The sequence below is a fragment of the Podarcis raffonei genome, chromosome 16 (genome assembly GCF_027172205.1).
Source record: "Podarcis raffonei isolate rPodRaf1 chromosome 16, rPodRaf1.pri, whole genome shotgun sequence".
Lineage (NCBI taxonomy): Eukaryota > Metazoa > Chordata > Lepidosauria > Squamata > Lacertidae > Podarcis > Podarcis raffonei.
Window position 1 is genome coordinate 29,992,176 of NC_070617.1, and position 13,082 is coordinate 30,005,257.

The 13,082-nt window shown below is 44.8% G+C and overlaps 1 protein-coding gene across 1 annotated transcript in view; it reads right to left on the reverse strand.

Moving 5' to 3' along the window:
* The window catches only part of C16H22orf39 (chromosome 16 C22orf39 homolog), a 191,844-nt gene that overhangs the window by 42,106 nt on the left and 136,656 nt on the right, over positions 1–13,082 (reverse strand). The gene's annotated exons all lie outside the window — the stretch shown is intronic.

A 13,082-nucleotide genomic window follows, 5' to 3' on the forward strand; every position in this document is an offset into this window, starting at 1 on the left:
CTTCAGTTTCTTTCCCTATCTCCGTCCCCCTCTATGATGAAGCCCATGGCTGTGTCTAGAGCAGGGGTCAGCAAACTTTTTCAGCAGGGGGGCTGGTCCACTGTCCCTCAGACCTTGTGAGGGAACGGACTATATTTTGGAAAGAAAAAAAAAGAACAAATTCCTATGCCCCACAAATAACCCAGAGATGCATTTTAAATAAAAGCACGCATTCTACTCATACAGTGGTACCTCGGGTTACATACGCTTCAGGTTACATATGCTTCAGGTTACAGACTCCGCAGACCCAGAAATAGTACCTCGGGTTAAGAACTTTGCTTCGGGATGAGAACAGAAATCGTGCTCCGGCGGCACGGCAGCAGCGGGAGGCCCCATTAGCTAAAGTGGTGCTTCAGGTTAAGAACAATTTCAGGTTAAGAACAGACCTCCGGAACGAATTAAGTACTTAACCCGAGGTACCACTGTATAAAAACACGCTGATTCCTGGACCATCTGCAGGCCGGATTTAGAAGGCGATTGAGCAGGATCGGGCCCCCGGGCCTTAGTTTGCCTACGCATGGTCTAGAGCAGGGATTTCCAACCAGTGGGTCGCGATCTACCTGTAGATCCCTGGCTGATCCTGTTAGATCGTGGGATCCTTGTGTACAAAAAGTTATGGGGGGGGCGTAAAAAAACTCTGTGCAATCCCCCCCCCCCAAAGGCTCAACAACTCTGGGCACTTCACTCCTTTTAAAAAAAAAAAAGCTTAACACACACTCCTACCTCCAATGACAATGGGTAGATCACTGCTAGTTTTTTTATACTGGGAGTAGATCACAGTCTCTTGGGAGTTGGACATGCCTAGAGGGTCTAGAGGGTGCAGATGGGGAAAACAGACAGGTAGGGTTCAGTAAAGATCATAAATCTGAACCATGATGACAGCTGAAGGGAAATCTTTCAGGACCCCGGACAGAGCCCAGGGAGCAGACAGCTTATTCTGAGAAGAACCATCTCAGCTGAGCCCCTGACTGTCCCTCTCAAGGCTCCACCCTCTTGCTGATTAGTGCACATCCTCTGGCTTAGAGCCTGGCACTCCAGTGCCTCTCCAGGATCCAAGGCCAGCCTGCCCGTGAAACAGGGTGAAGCAACCCCCGAGGCAGCATTCCCGCAGGTGCCTGCCCTGGCGGAGAAGCAACAGCAGCAGCACCATTGGAACAGCTTTCCGGCAGCATCTCACCGAGATCTCATGAGAATTGGATGAAAATTAGAGGCAGAGCTGGGCGGCACTTCCTGTTTCTCCTCAAGTGGCGAAATGGGACGCAACACCCCTGCCAGGATCTCATACTGAGCCCACTGTATGTGAAAAGCCAGCTTGGTAGAATGTGAGTCCCTTGGAGGATGCAAGCTGCTCTGTGGAAAGGGGCTTGGTCTCTGGGGGTTTCTGGTTCTTAGGGCCAGTGTCTTCTCAGTCAACACTATTGGCACCACACCCTCTGTGCTTAGGCTGCTGCTGCCGGTAGAGTTCATGACCATTTTTTTAAAACAGTTGATTGGTTCTCTTCCTTCCATTTTTTTTTAATGCTTTAGTTGAGATTCCTGCATTGCTGGGAGTTGGCTAGATGACCCTCAGGGTCTCTTCCACAATTTTATTACTCTATTAATCTTCCGGTTATCCATGGCTTATTTTACCATTATTGTATATATGCCATGTTTTAACACCACATTTTGCATCTGAAAATATATTTATATACTACTTTTAGAAATAGTTCCCCCCCCAAGTTGTTTACAAAGTAAAACACACACACACACACACGAGATTTCAAATAAACACAAACCAAGCAACATTAAAAGCAAAGGAAACAACATAAAACAGTAAAACAACATAAAAACAGTAGAAATCAATCGTAGTAATCCTGATGCACTTAAAGGGTTTTCAGCAACCTCTTAAAAAGAGAAAGAGGGACCTTGGTGAACCTCCTTTAAGAGAGAATTCTACAACTTCAGTGCTGCTATGGACGAGTTGTTCGCCAGTTATCTCTTTTACGAATGATGGGTCAGACATCAAAGCCTCTAATGGCAATCTCAAGGCTTGTTCAAGTCCCAGTATATGGAAGGGGGCCTTAAACTAACTTGGTTTAGAGCTTTAAAGAATCTACTCCAGGTCTCAATTTTAGCTGCAGTCATGTTTGCCCACCCAGGCACTTCTGGGCAAACAATTTGCCTGGCTAGCACTGAAGCAATCATTTTGAAAACTTTTAATAGCAGCAATCCAGATGTTGCTCTGGCAACAGGAACGTCCCCTGAGCAAAGATCTACTAAAGGGTACTCTGCCATCAGAAGAAGGGAGGAGTTTCCACCCCTTTTCCTTTCCCCCATGTCACCTTCCATACTATTCAATAGAATATCAAGCCGCCCCAGCAGATTTTTAGGGCATACAGGGCTTTAGAGGGGAGGCATGAATTGATTATAATTGTCTCCTGATTGCGCCAGTAAGATTTCTCCACAGGATCAAAAGCTTTCCATTGGTGGCAGCAGCTCTTATAGTGGGAGAGTGAGTCTGAATCTCAGGCAATTATTCCATGCCTCGCCCAACTACATGTGTTTGATGCAATAGGTTATAAACCTTTTGTAACATTACTGGGGAAGCCCAGCCAGATGGGCGGGGTATAAATAATAAATTATTATTATTATTATTATTATTATTATTATTACTTTCATAACATTCCTACTGGGAAAGTGACATTACTAGGAAATTACCAGAATGATGTAGCTCTCCTAGTGAATGTTGGAAAATGGATGCTTTGAGGTGCCAGTGTGCATTTTCCTCCTACATTCTTCCATCTAATATAAAAAAGAATTACCTTGATTTCTGCAGGCTCAACGCTTTATCGTTCAGAGGAGGCAGGCTGAGAGCTCTGAACTTTCTTTTGTGGAAAGATTATAGTATTCTTTATAGCTGTATGTTCATGTTGATATTTTTGGCTTCAGCTGGAAGTTTAAAAAACAAAATAGTTAAGGCACTAACAAATCAGCTTATGACCTATTATGCATCTGCATTCCATTTTGCGCTGTCTGAATGCAAAAAGAGACATTCCCAAAGGATTATGTAGGAGCTGCCAAATATTTTCCCCTGCACACAGTACTTGTTTGCTGTGATAGACAATTCTTAATTATTTGCCGTTCTTATTAGGTATGTTCAGATTTAAAGGGGGGTGAAAAAAGCTAAGAAATTCTCCATTCTGTTTCATGTTGCGAGCTGGCCAGTTGACTCATTAATGGGAACAGTGGCTCATTTATGGGGAATGGGCAGAGATGCATTGTGTGAGGTATGAACTAGGTGCCTTCACCCAAACGTATGTATTGTTGTTTCTAGACTTTCCAATAGGATAAGGATACCTGATAACCTGAGAAGGATGCACATTGAGCTGCTTCGGGTATAATGCTGGTTCAGGTGTAAGCAAACATGCACTTTGGGCCTCCCAGGAGCAATTCTGTTGTAGAACTGTGGCTAAAGCATCAGACGATGGGGACCCCAACATTCAAATCCCCACTCAGCTTTGATATTCGCTGGGTGACTTTGGGTCAGCCACAGTTTTTTGGTCTTAGGCTAGGGGAAGAAGGAACATCCTTAGTTCTTTCGAGGAAAGCCAGGATAGCAAGAAATATTGATAAATAATTTCCCCAACCTTAACCCAGGACCTGGAACCTGTTTCAAACTACAGTGGTACCTCGGGTTAAGAATTTAATTCGTTCTGGAGGTCCGTTCTTAACCTGAAACTGTTCTTAACTTGAGGTACCACTTTAGCTAATGGGGCCTCCCGCTGCCGCCGCACAATTTCTGTTCTCATCCTGAAACAAAGTTCTTAACCTGAGGTACTACTTCTGGGTTAGCGGAGTCTGCAACCTGAAGCATCTGTAACCTGAAGTGTCTGTAACCCGAGGTACCACTGTATTATTAAATACCCTGCTTTAGAAACAAACAAAAAATGGTTAGCACTAAGCAGACAGAATTCATAGCCACAGTTAAAGAAATTGTTCTGGGAAGCAGAGAGCATTTGAGTATGGAACATGCAAGCATGGCTCCCAAGTTTCCTAACAGCTTAGCAGGGAGCCAGTGCATGGATCCACAGCCTTAGGTGTAGTTTGTGCAAACTGTAGTTGAGGTGGTGAACCTCATCCATTGGTGAGAGTTCTCATAACTGAATGCTATTCACATACTATGGCATGCTATCATGTGACAAGTGCATGAGAAGCCCCAGTGTCCAGTGGACTCCAATAGCATCTACAGCAGGAGTCCTCAAAGTTTTTCAGCAGGGGACCGGTCCACTGTCCCTCAGACCTTGTGGAGGGCCGGACTATATTTTTTGGGGGGGGTGAATGGTGGTGGAGGAACAACGATGAGCGACGTGCGAAAGGGCTCTGGAGAGGGGCTGCTTTAGATGGTGGCCGCTCAAGAGGGGTGCTTAGCTAACTGCGGCTCCTGTGTCTTGCAAACGGCGGTGGCAGTGGGACAATGATGAATGGTGTGTGAAAGGGCTCCGGAGAGGGGCTGGCAGCAACAAAGTCCAGCCCCCTTCCTCTTCTAGGCAGGGCGGGGAGAAGCCAGGAGGAGGGAGGGAGGAGGAGGCGCCACCATGAGAGGGAAATAACGCACGCGCTGGTGATCCACGCGGCGATTCCCGGACCATCTGTGGGCCAGATTTAGAAGGCCATTGGGTCTGATCCAGCCCATGGACCTTAGTTTGCCGACCCATGATTTACAGTGTAGATTCTACACCAGCAAAAGTAGTCACATGTATGTGTGATATGTAATGGTGTACCATTGTGTGATTCCCCCCCATCTATATGGGAAATAGTAGAAATCATACTTCATTTTTAGCCCTTGGGCATAGGGTAAGGAAGCATTTAAAATTGTGCTTTGCTTGCCTCTAGGCCAACCGGTTTTGACAGTTGTGCATTAAAAGTCTGGATGGAAAATTACTTCATTGGCCACAGTTTTCTATCTTGCAAAAAATAAAATAAAAAAATCACACTTGGAGACCAACACTGATTCTGGACAGAAGCCTTAAAATACAGTGCGTCCTTAAAAACTTCTGGCATTCTAGAAATATGAATTTTGCCAACAGGAAACATTAATAAGTGTTAAGTACTAGAAGGACAATGTGAATTCAGTGGGGGGGAGCCCTTTCCTTGATTGCAGGCTGAGCTCCAGTCATTGCAAGTATTTCAGTTCCATAACTACCGCTTGTAATTTGGCACAGTGAAAGAAGTGAGTCAAAGACCAAATATTAATGATCCTGGCTGTTTTGGGGAAGCACACGGCTTCTGATTCCCAAGAACATCGATAGTAACTTAACCAGGCCTTCAGGAACCTCCCTAAGTAAATGCTCTGCTTCTACAGACACCCCTTTATAATTGCACCTCTGCTACCTTTTAGGAGTTTTCTTGGCTGTGATTCTAGAGTGAATGACTGATGTGTTTAATAAGACGAAAGCTTTCCATTGGAGGTTTCTGTGAAACTTGAGATACTTAATTTTGTCAACCCATTCTTGGAAAAAGGCTACTTTCTGCAGAATTTTTTCATACTATGCGCCACCAGTCTTGTTGCAATTTTCATTTCCCTTGCCACCGTCCCTCAAAATGATGCTTAGTCCAGGACATTTCTGAGGATGTGAAATGGAGGCCAGGCTGCCAACACAGGCACCTTTATAGCAGCGGCAAAAAAATTAAAAACCTTAGGGGAAGAAAGAGGTAGTTACTGCCACTGAGAATTTGTTGGAGAATTTATTCTCCTCTGTGGAGAAATTCATTAAAACAGTTTGCCCTGCCCTTTCCATTTCTCAGCCCACAAATAGGGTGGAAAGAAGGAAGCCGTGGCCTGCAGTTGGCTTAATGTCTTGGCTTTTTCTGAGACTGTTGACCTAGGGCTGCCATATTTCAAGAAGTGAAAATCTGAGCTCGGATGGGAAGCTGAAGTTAGTGGAAGGCTTTCTGGTTTGTTTGCTCACTTGCATCAAGAAGAGGAGCAAAGGGGCTGGATGCTGAGCCATATCCCAACCCAACTGATGTCTGTTCCAAACCATTGGTGAGATACAGCTGTTATGATTTATCTGGTATTTATTTAAGCAAACAAACTTTCTTCCAGCTTTTATATTAGTGGACGGATGCAGAGTAAATTAATGCAGCACACAGGAAATGAAATAAGAAGGAAAGACTGTAAACTTTTTCAATATGCGGTTACAGCAGCAAGAACTCTACTGGCCCAGAAATGGAAACAAGAAGAAATTCCGACGATAGAAGAATGGAGACTGAAGTTGACAAACTATTCAGAATTGGACAGATTAACTGGGAAAATTAGATACTTTAAAGACCAAAAGTTCATCGAGGATTGGGGGAAATTTGTTGAATATCTGAAAAGAATATGTGATGTGCAAACAACGCTGGCGGGGTTTCAAGAAGCACTGTAAAAGTCGAGATATATTGTTAAAAAGCAATAGAGGTGGGAGGGAAGATCAATGGCAATATAATCAGAGAAATGCGTAACTGAGATGTAAATATGGATGATTATCAGAGAAGCTGAAGGAAGTCAAAAAGGAATCAAATGTATGGAAATTTGTGCAATTTGTATTATTGTTTTGGAAAATGAATAAAAATTATATATTTAAAAAAAAATTAATGCAGCACACACAAGCCAAAGAGCCTTCACGAATGTATGAATAGTAGAGGGAATGCAACTTGCAAAGTGATCCCAGGAATGAAAAATATAAGTGTTAAAAGCATATCCCTGAGAGTATTGGAGAGTATGCTAGAATGAACACAGTGGCCTTGTACAACAACATACTTTAGCCATCATCTGCTAAAGGCAGTAGTATACCCAGGTTTCCAGAGCAGACGAGATACCTTTATGTGGCATAATTGCTGCTGTTCCTTTGCTGGTACTTTTTCTTTTTTCTTTTTTAGCTTTAAATCAAATGAAAACAAACCAAGCACTGCCTGTCTCCCTGAATTCCTTCCAACTCAATGGCAGGTGTCTCTGCTCTTCGCCTGACAAGCTCGAGTGACTGATTAAATGAAAGTAAATTCCCCGGAGTTAAATGGTGAAAAGAGGCTTTTTGTTTTTAATGGGCAGAGGTATTTGGCTCCCCCCTTTCTGCGATGGAGTTGGATCCAGACTATCTTAGGTCCCACTGACGTGGTGTATGTGCTTCATACTCTGAACAACCCGTGAGGCAGGTTTTGCTGAGAGACAACAGTGGACCCAAAGTTTCCCAGTGAGTTTCATGGCTGAGAAGATTTGAACCCTGGTATTCCAGGTCCTAAAGGATAAAGGGACCCCTGACCATTAGGTCCAGTCGTGGCCGACTCTGGGGTTGCAGCGCTCATCTCGCTTTATTGGCTGAGGGAGCCGGTGTACAGCTTCCAGGTCATGTGGCCAGCATGACTAAGCTGCTTCTGGCGAACCAGAGCAGCGCACGGAAACGCCGTTTACCTTCCTGCCAGAGCGGTACCTATTTCTCTACTTGCACTTTGACGTGCTTTCGAACTGCTAGGTTGGCAGGAGCAGGGACCAAGCAATGGGAGCTCACCCCGTCGTGGGGATTTGAACCGCCAACCTTCTGATTGGCAAGCCCTAGGCTCTGTGGTTTAACTCACAGCGCCACCCACGTCCCTATTCCAGGTCCTAATCAAACAATAATCACTACACCATTGTTGGAAAAGGTGGTCAGTCAGCTATTGTGGTTCTGAGACAGAAGCCTTTAAAAGTGAAAAGCAAGACCTTGAATTGGGCAGAGAAATGTATAAACAGCTAGTACAGTTATGCTCATACTGGCGCCATAAGTCCTGACCGCCTACTTTCCACCAGCAGTGCGACTCACTGCATTCTGCACCGGCTGTAGTTTTTGAACCAGCACATGGCAGTCTAGGGCTGGCCTTTTTAAAGGCTTAGGAACCCTGAAACCATCAGGTGGGAGCAGCCGACTTTCCCATCCCGGAGGAGTGTGGTTCGCAATCCCAAGCTTCCTGCAAAGTCTCACTAAAGAGCAGGTCATGCCTCATCTTTAAAAGCTTGGCGGGGTGTGAAAACCGTCAGGACGCTTTTGTTGCTTCCATCCAGTTCTGAGCATCTTGAACTCCTAAATCGTGACTACTGAACTCTGTCTGCTGCCAAGCCTGTACTGTAACTTACCTCAATAGAGATCTGTTTATTATTTGCACATAGGAGCCTCTGTCTGCATGGGTGGGGCAGGAAGTGGGGCACTGTGAGGCTTGCCTTCCACTTTCTCCTCTGCATCCTGTGTGATTGTTGGTAACTGGGTGCCAAACTATTCCTCTGCTTCCACAGTATACTACACAGTACAGTGGTACCTCGGGTTAAGTACTTAATTCGTTCCGGAGGTCCGTTCTTAACCTGAAACTGTTCTTAACCTGAAGCACCACTTTAGCTAATGGGGCCTCCTGCTGCTGCCGTGCCGCCGGAGCACAATTTCTGTTCTCATCCTGAAGCAAAGTTCTTAACCCGTGGTACTATTTCTGGGTTAGCAGAGGCTGTAACCTGAAGCGTATGTAACCCGAGGTACCACTGTATGTGGGAATCCAGTTTCCAGCTGATACACAGCAGGGAAGAAAGCCCCCCCCCCCAAAGCAACAACATGAGCAATCAAAATACAGCGGTACCTCGGTTTATGAACTTAATCTTTTCCGGAAGTCCATTCTTAAACTGAAGCCGTTCTTAAACCGAGGCACGCTTTCCCTAATGAGGCCTCCTGCCTCCGGTGCCCTTCCAGCATTCGGATTCCGTTCTTAGATCGAGGTAAAGTTTGCAAACCGGGACACTACTTCCGGTTTTGTGGAGTTCTTAAACCGAATAGTTCGTAAACAGGGCTGTTCTTAAACCGAGGTACCACTGTATACAGAAGAAGAGCTAGCGGGGTGGGGTGGGGTGGGAATGTAACAAAGCAAATCTGGCTTGATTTTCTGAGATCAGGAGGGAATCTCAGTACAGTGGTACCTCGGGTTAAGAACTTAATTCGTTCCAGAGGTCAGTTCTTAACCTGAAACTGTTCTTAACCTGAAGCACCACTTTAGCTAATGGGGCCTCCCACTGCCGCCACCCCGCCTGAGCACGATTTCTGTTCTCATCCTGAAGCAAAGTTCTTAACCCAAGGTACTATTTCTGGGTTAGCGGAGTCTGTAACCTGAAGCCTCTGTAACCCGAGGTACCACTGTATCTGTGTATACGGTCAATGGAACTCTTTCTAGCATGTGAAGTGAAATAGAGAACAATGGCTCTGGGCCCATTGCCTCCCCACATCCTAAATTTGTTTAGCAAGGCACCTACTTCTTCAGGCAGTGTAAGCAGCTAGCCATTTCCTGAAAGGGCAGCAGTCCTGCATTGTAAGAAGACCAAGTAAAAGGTTTCACCCTGAAGACTGGAGGAAGAAGATTCCCTGAAAAGTCTTGCAAAAGAAGAGAAAATGGAAGGTGTCCTACATAATTATGTCTGTGAAACATAAATGCACATCAGATGCTCCTTCGCTGCCCGCAATATACATTCTTGCAAGGAACCGCTTGTGTCGAAGGGATTTGGCATTAAAAGGGGGAATCTTTGCTAAGTAAGAATAAGTGATGCTGTCTCCAAATAGCACATCTCCTGCTGTTGTGATGCACAAAATGTGAACTAGTGTTATCACTGGTCCCCGATGGACATTCCCTTTGATGCTTTTCGTGATGGATGATGAAGCTCCCCTACCTTTTTTAAAAAGTCTGCTTTTAAGTCGAAAATATACGATGATTCTGTGCACTCCTGCTGTGCCTTAAACAATCATTTACAGCCAGTTCCTGATGCCAAGGAAACCTACCAAGAGACCTGTTGCATCAGTCCAGTGATTCATCTAGTCTAGCTTCCTGTGGGGCAGAAGAGCCCATGAGATGTTCCTGGGAAGCTCACAGGCAGGACATGAAGGCAACTGCCCCCTTGTCCTTGTCCCCAGCAACTGGAGCTTAGCAGCACAATGCCTCTTTGTCTGGGAGCTTTATCTGAGTCACTGACACCCTTTTCCTTACAGGAGTTTGCCCAGTTCTCTTTCAATGCCATCTAAGCCACAGTAGCTGCCCCCACAACTTGTGATAGTGACTTCCATAAAATCACACATTAGATAAGAACATAAGAGCTATCTGGATCAGGCCAATGGCCCATCTAGTCCAACCTCTTATTTTCACGGTGGCTAACCAGATGGAGGGACGCAGGTGGCGCTGTGGGTTAAACCACAGAGCCTAGGGCTTGCCGATCAGAAGGTCGGCGGTTCAAATCCCCGTGACGGGGTGAGCTCCCGTTGCTCGGTCCCTGCTCCTGCCCACCTAGCAGTTCGAAAGCATGTCAAAATGCAAGTAGATAAATAGGTACCACTCCGGCGGGAAGGTAAACAGAGTTTTCATGCGCTGCTCTGGTTCGCCAGAAGTGGCTTAGTCATGCTGGTCACATGGCCCGGAAGCTGTATGCCGGCTCCCTTGGCCAATAAAGCGAGATGAGCGCTGCAACCCCAGAGTCGGCCACGACTGGACCTAACGGTCAGGGGTCCCCTTTACCTTTAACCAGATGGAAGCAGGGCCTGAGCACAAGAGCCCCTTCCCCACTCCTGTGGTTTTCAGCAACTAGGATTCAGAAGCATTCCTGCCTCTGATAATGGCAGCAGAGCAACAGCCATCATGGCTAATAGCCATTGACAGCCTAGTCCTCTACGAATGTGTCCAATCCTTTTAAAGCCATCCTAGCTGGTGATCATCACTGTTGGGAGTGAGTTCCATAGTTTAACTGCGATGTGTGAAGAAGTGCTTTTGTTTGTCCTGAATCTCCTGCTGGTCAGTTTCATTGGATGATCTAGTACAGGGTTTCCCAAACCTGGCTCTCCAGCTGTTGTTGGACTACGACTCCCATCATCCCCAGCTAGCAGTGGTCAGGGATGATGGGAATTGTAGTCCAAAAAGAGCTGCAGACCCAAGTTCGGGAAACCCTGATTTGGTATTATGGAGGAGAGCGAAAACCACCTGTTTTTCCACTTTCTTTCCACCACGTAATTTTATAAACGTCTGTTGCCACATCCCTGCTTATTTGCTTCCCTCCACCACCAGACCTTCATTCTACACTTAAAAAAACAATGGTCCAAATGCAATCCTTCTAAAAATCTTTATCCCAGCTGCTGTCTGCTGGACTTGAATCGATTTTATGTATGGGCCGTTATTGCTTGAAACTGTTTTTATACTTACAATTGTTTTGTTCTAACCGTTTTTACATATGTTATTGTAAATTGCTTCGGGGTGTCTGGCGGGAAGCAATCCGTAAATGAAATAAATAAATCATCACCATCATGGGTTGTTTTTTAAAGATCCCTTACGAGGCAATTCCTGGATTCCTGTAGATCTCTCTAAGATTTAACTTCTAAGAACTCTGAACAGGAACTGAAATTTGAAGCGTGACGCTAACAAAATGTTGACGAAGAACCAAAAATAGGAACGGGTGATTAAACAGGGACCATAAATTTGGGAGCCTTAAGTGAGACTTGTACTTGTGGAGTTCTCCTTTTCAATGTGCCAGCCAGCAGTCATGGCTCTTTCAATATATTTTTCCTTTTTCGGGGATTGTTTAGACCGTTACAATTCCAGGTTAGAAGTTGCAAAGCCATGATGGGGTTACTTGCTTCCTCCTACAGCTCCCAATTGTTGTTCGTCTTTTGTCGGTGGTTCTGTATCCGTATCTAGTGATCCCTTGCTTGAAGGGTGTCCTTCTCCTGGATAGGTCTCTTTCTGTAGGTCTTCTTCGTGTTCTCCCAGGAACTTGTCTTTATCACTCACTGTTTTTATTCTTCTTTTCTTCCCCTTATATTTAAAAGACAGGCCTTGGGGAAACTCCCACCTGAATGGTATGTAGTTCCTTTTCAGCAGTGTCACCAAATCCTTGTAAGAACCTCTTGCATCCAAAATACTTTTGGGAATATCTTTAAAGATCTCAATATAAAAATCTTCAATTCGAAGGGTTGTTTGGTAGTGCAGGTTCAATATTTTATCTCTCTCTTCCTTGGTTCTTAAAGTTATCAAACAGTCTCTGGGTCTATTCTTCCTCTGCCTTATTCCCAACCTAAATGCACTCTCTATCTTGAACTCATCTTCTTTCAGCTCCTGCTTCCAAAAGTCAGAAAACTCTTTTGTCAGGTAATCCACCAAGTTATCTCCTTCCTTTTCCGGCACAAGTCTGATCCTTAAGTTTTTCTCCTTGCGTTGCATATCCTGCATAGAAAGTGCCAGTTCATACTCATCTAGTTTCTTGTACACCGGTGGAAATTTTACCTCAGCAGCAGTAGCAATTTCCTTAGCTTCCTCAGCTATCTTTCGTGTTGTGGATGAATCTTCCAGTAATTTCCCAATTGCTTCTGCATTGGAGTTCACTTTGTTCCCGAGGTCAGTTATACTTTTAGTATTTAAATCAATTTTCCCAGAGATTTCTTCTATTTTCTTATTTGTTTCAGCACCTTGCTTCTTTAGTTCTTCTAAAGAGTCATTTATTTTTCCCAATGCCTTTGCAAACGCTTCCTCAGAAGACATTGTTTTCACTCTTGCCTTTGTGACAGCTGCAGTTCCCGAGGCCCCTGATACAGAGGCCCTTCTCTGCGTAGAAAGGTCGACTTTGTATTGTCTACCAGATCTCAAAGTTGTTTCTTGTGAGTCTTCTTTCTGTTTACCATCTGCCATAACAAAGTCTTTCAGTCAAGGTCATTCCCACACTCTTAAGCTGTCAGAAGAGAAAAGTTCTCAGATTTTAAATTCCACTTGTTGCTGAAACTATTCACAAATCCACTAGAGGGCGTAAAGTCAGTTCTTAGACTTCAAGTTATTCCCACACCTTCCAAAAAGCAAAAGCCCTCCTAGTCCCTTTCTTTGTAAAAGATCCAAATCGATAGTATCCTGCAGATAACTTACTATATAGCAAAATAGAATGTTTCAAGTTGAGAGTAGCCAGAGTCAATATTACAGTTACTTTCTAACCTTTTTGTAACAACCGTCCTTAGCTGGTTCCTTTCCTCCAGCAGTCCGACCCCCAGGTAGAGGAG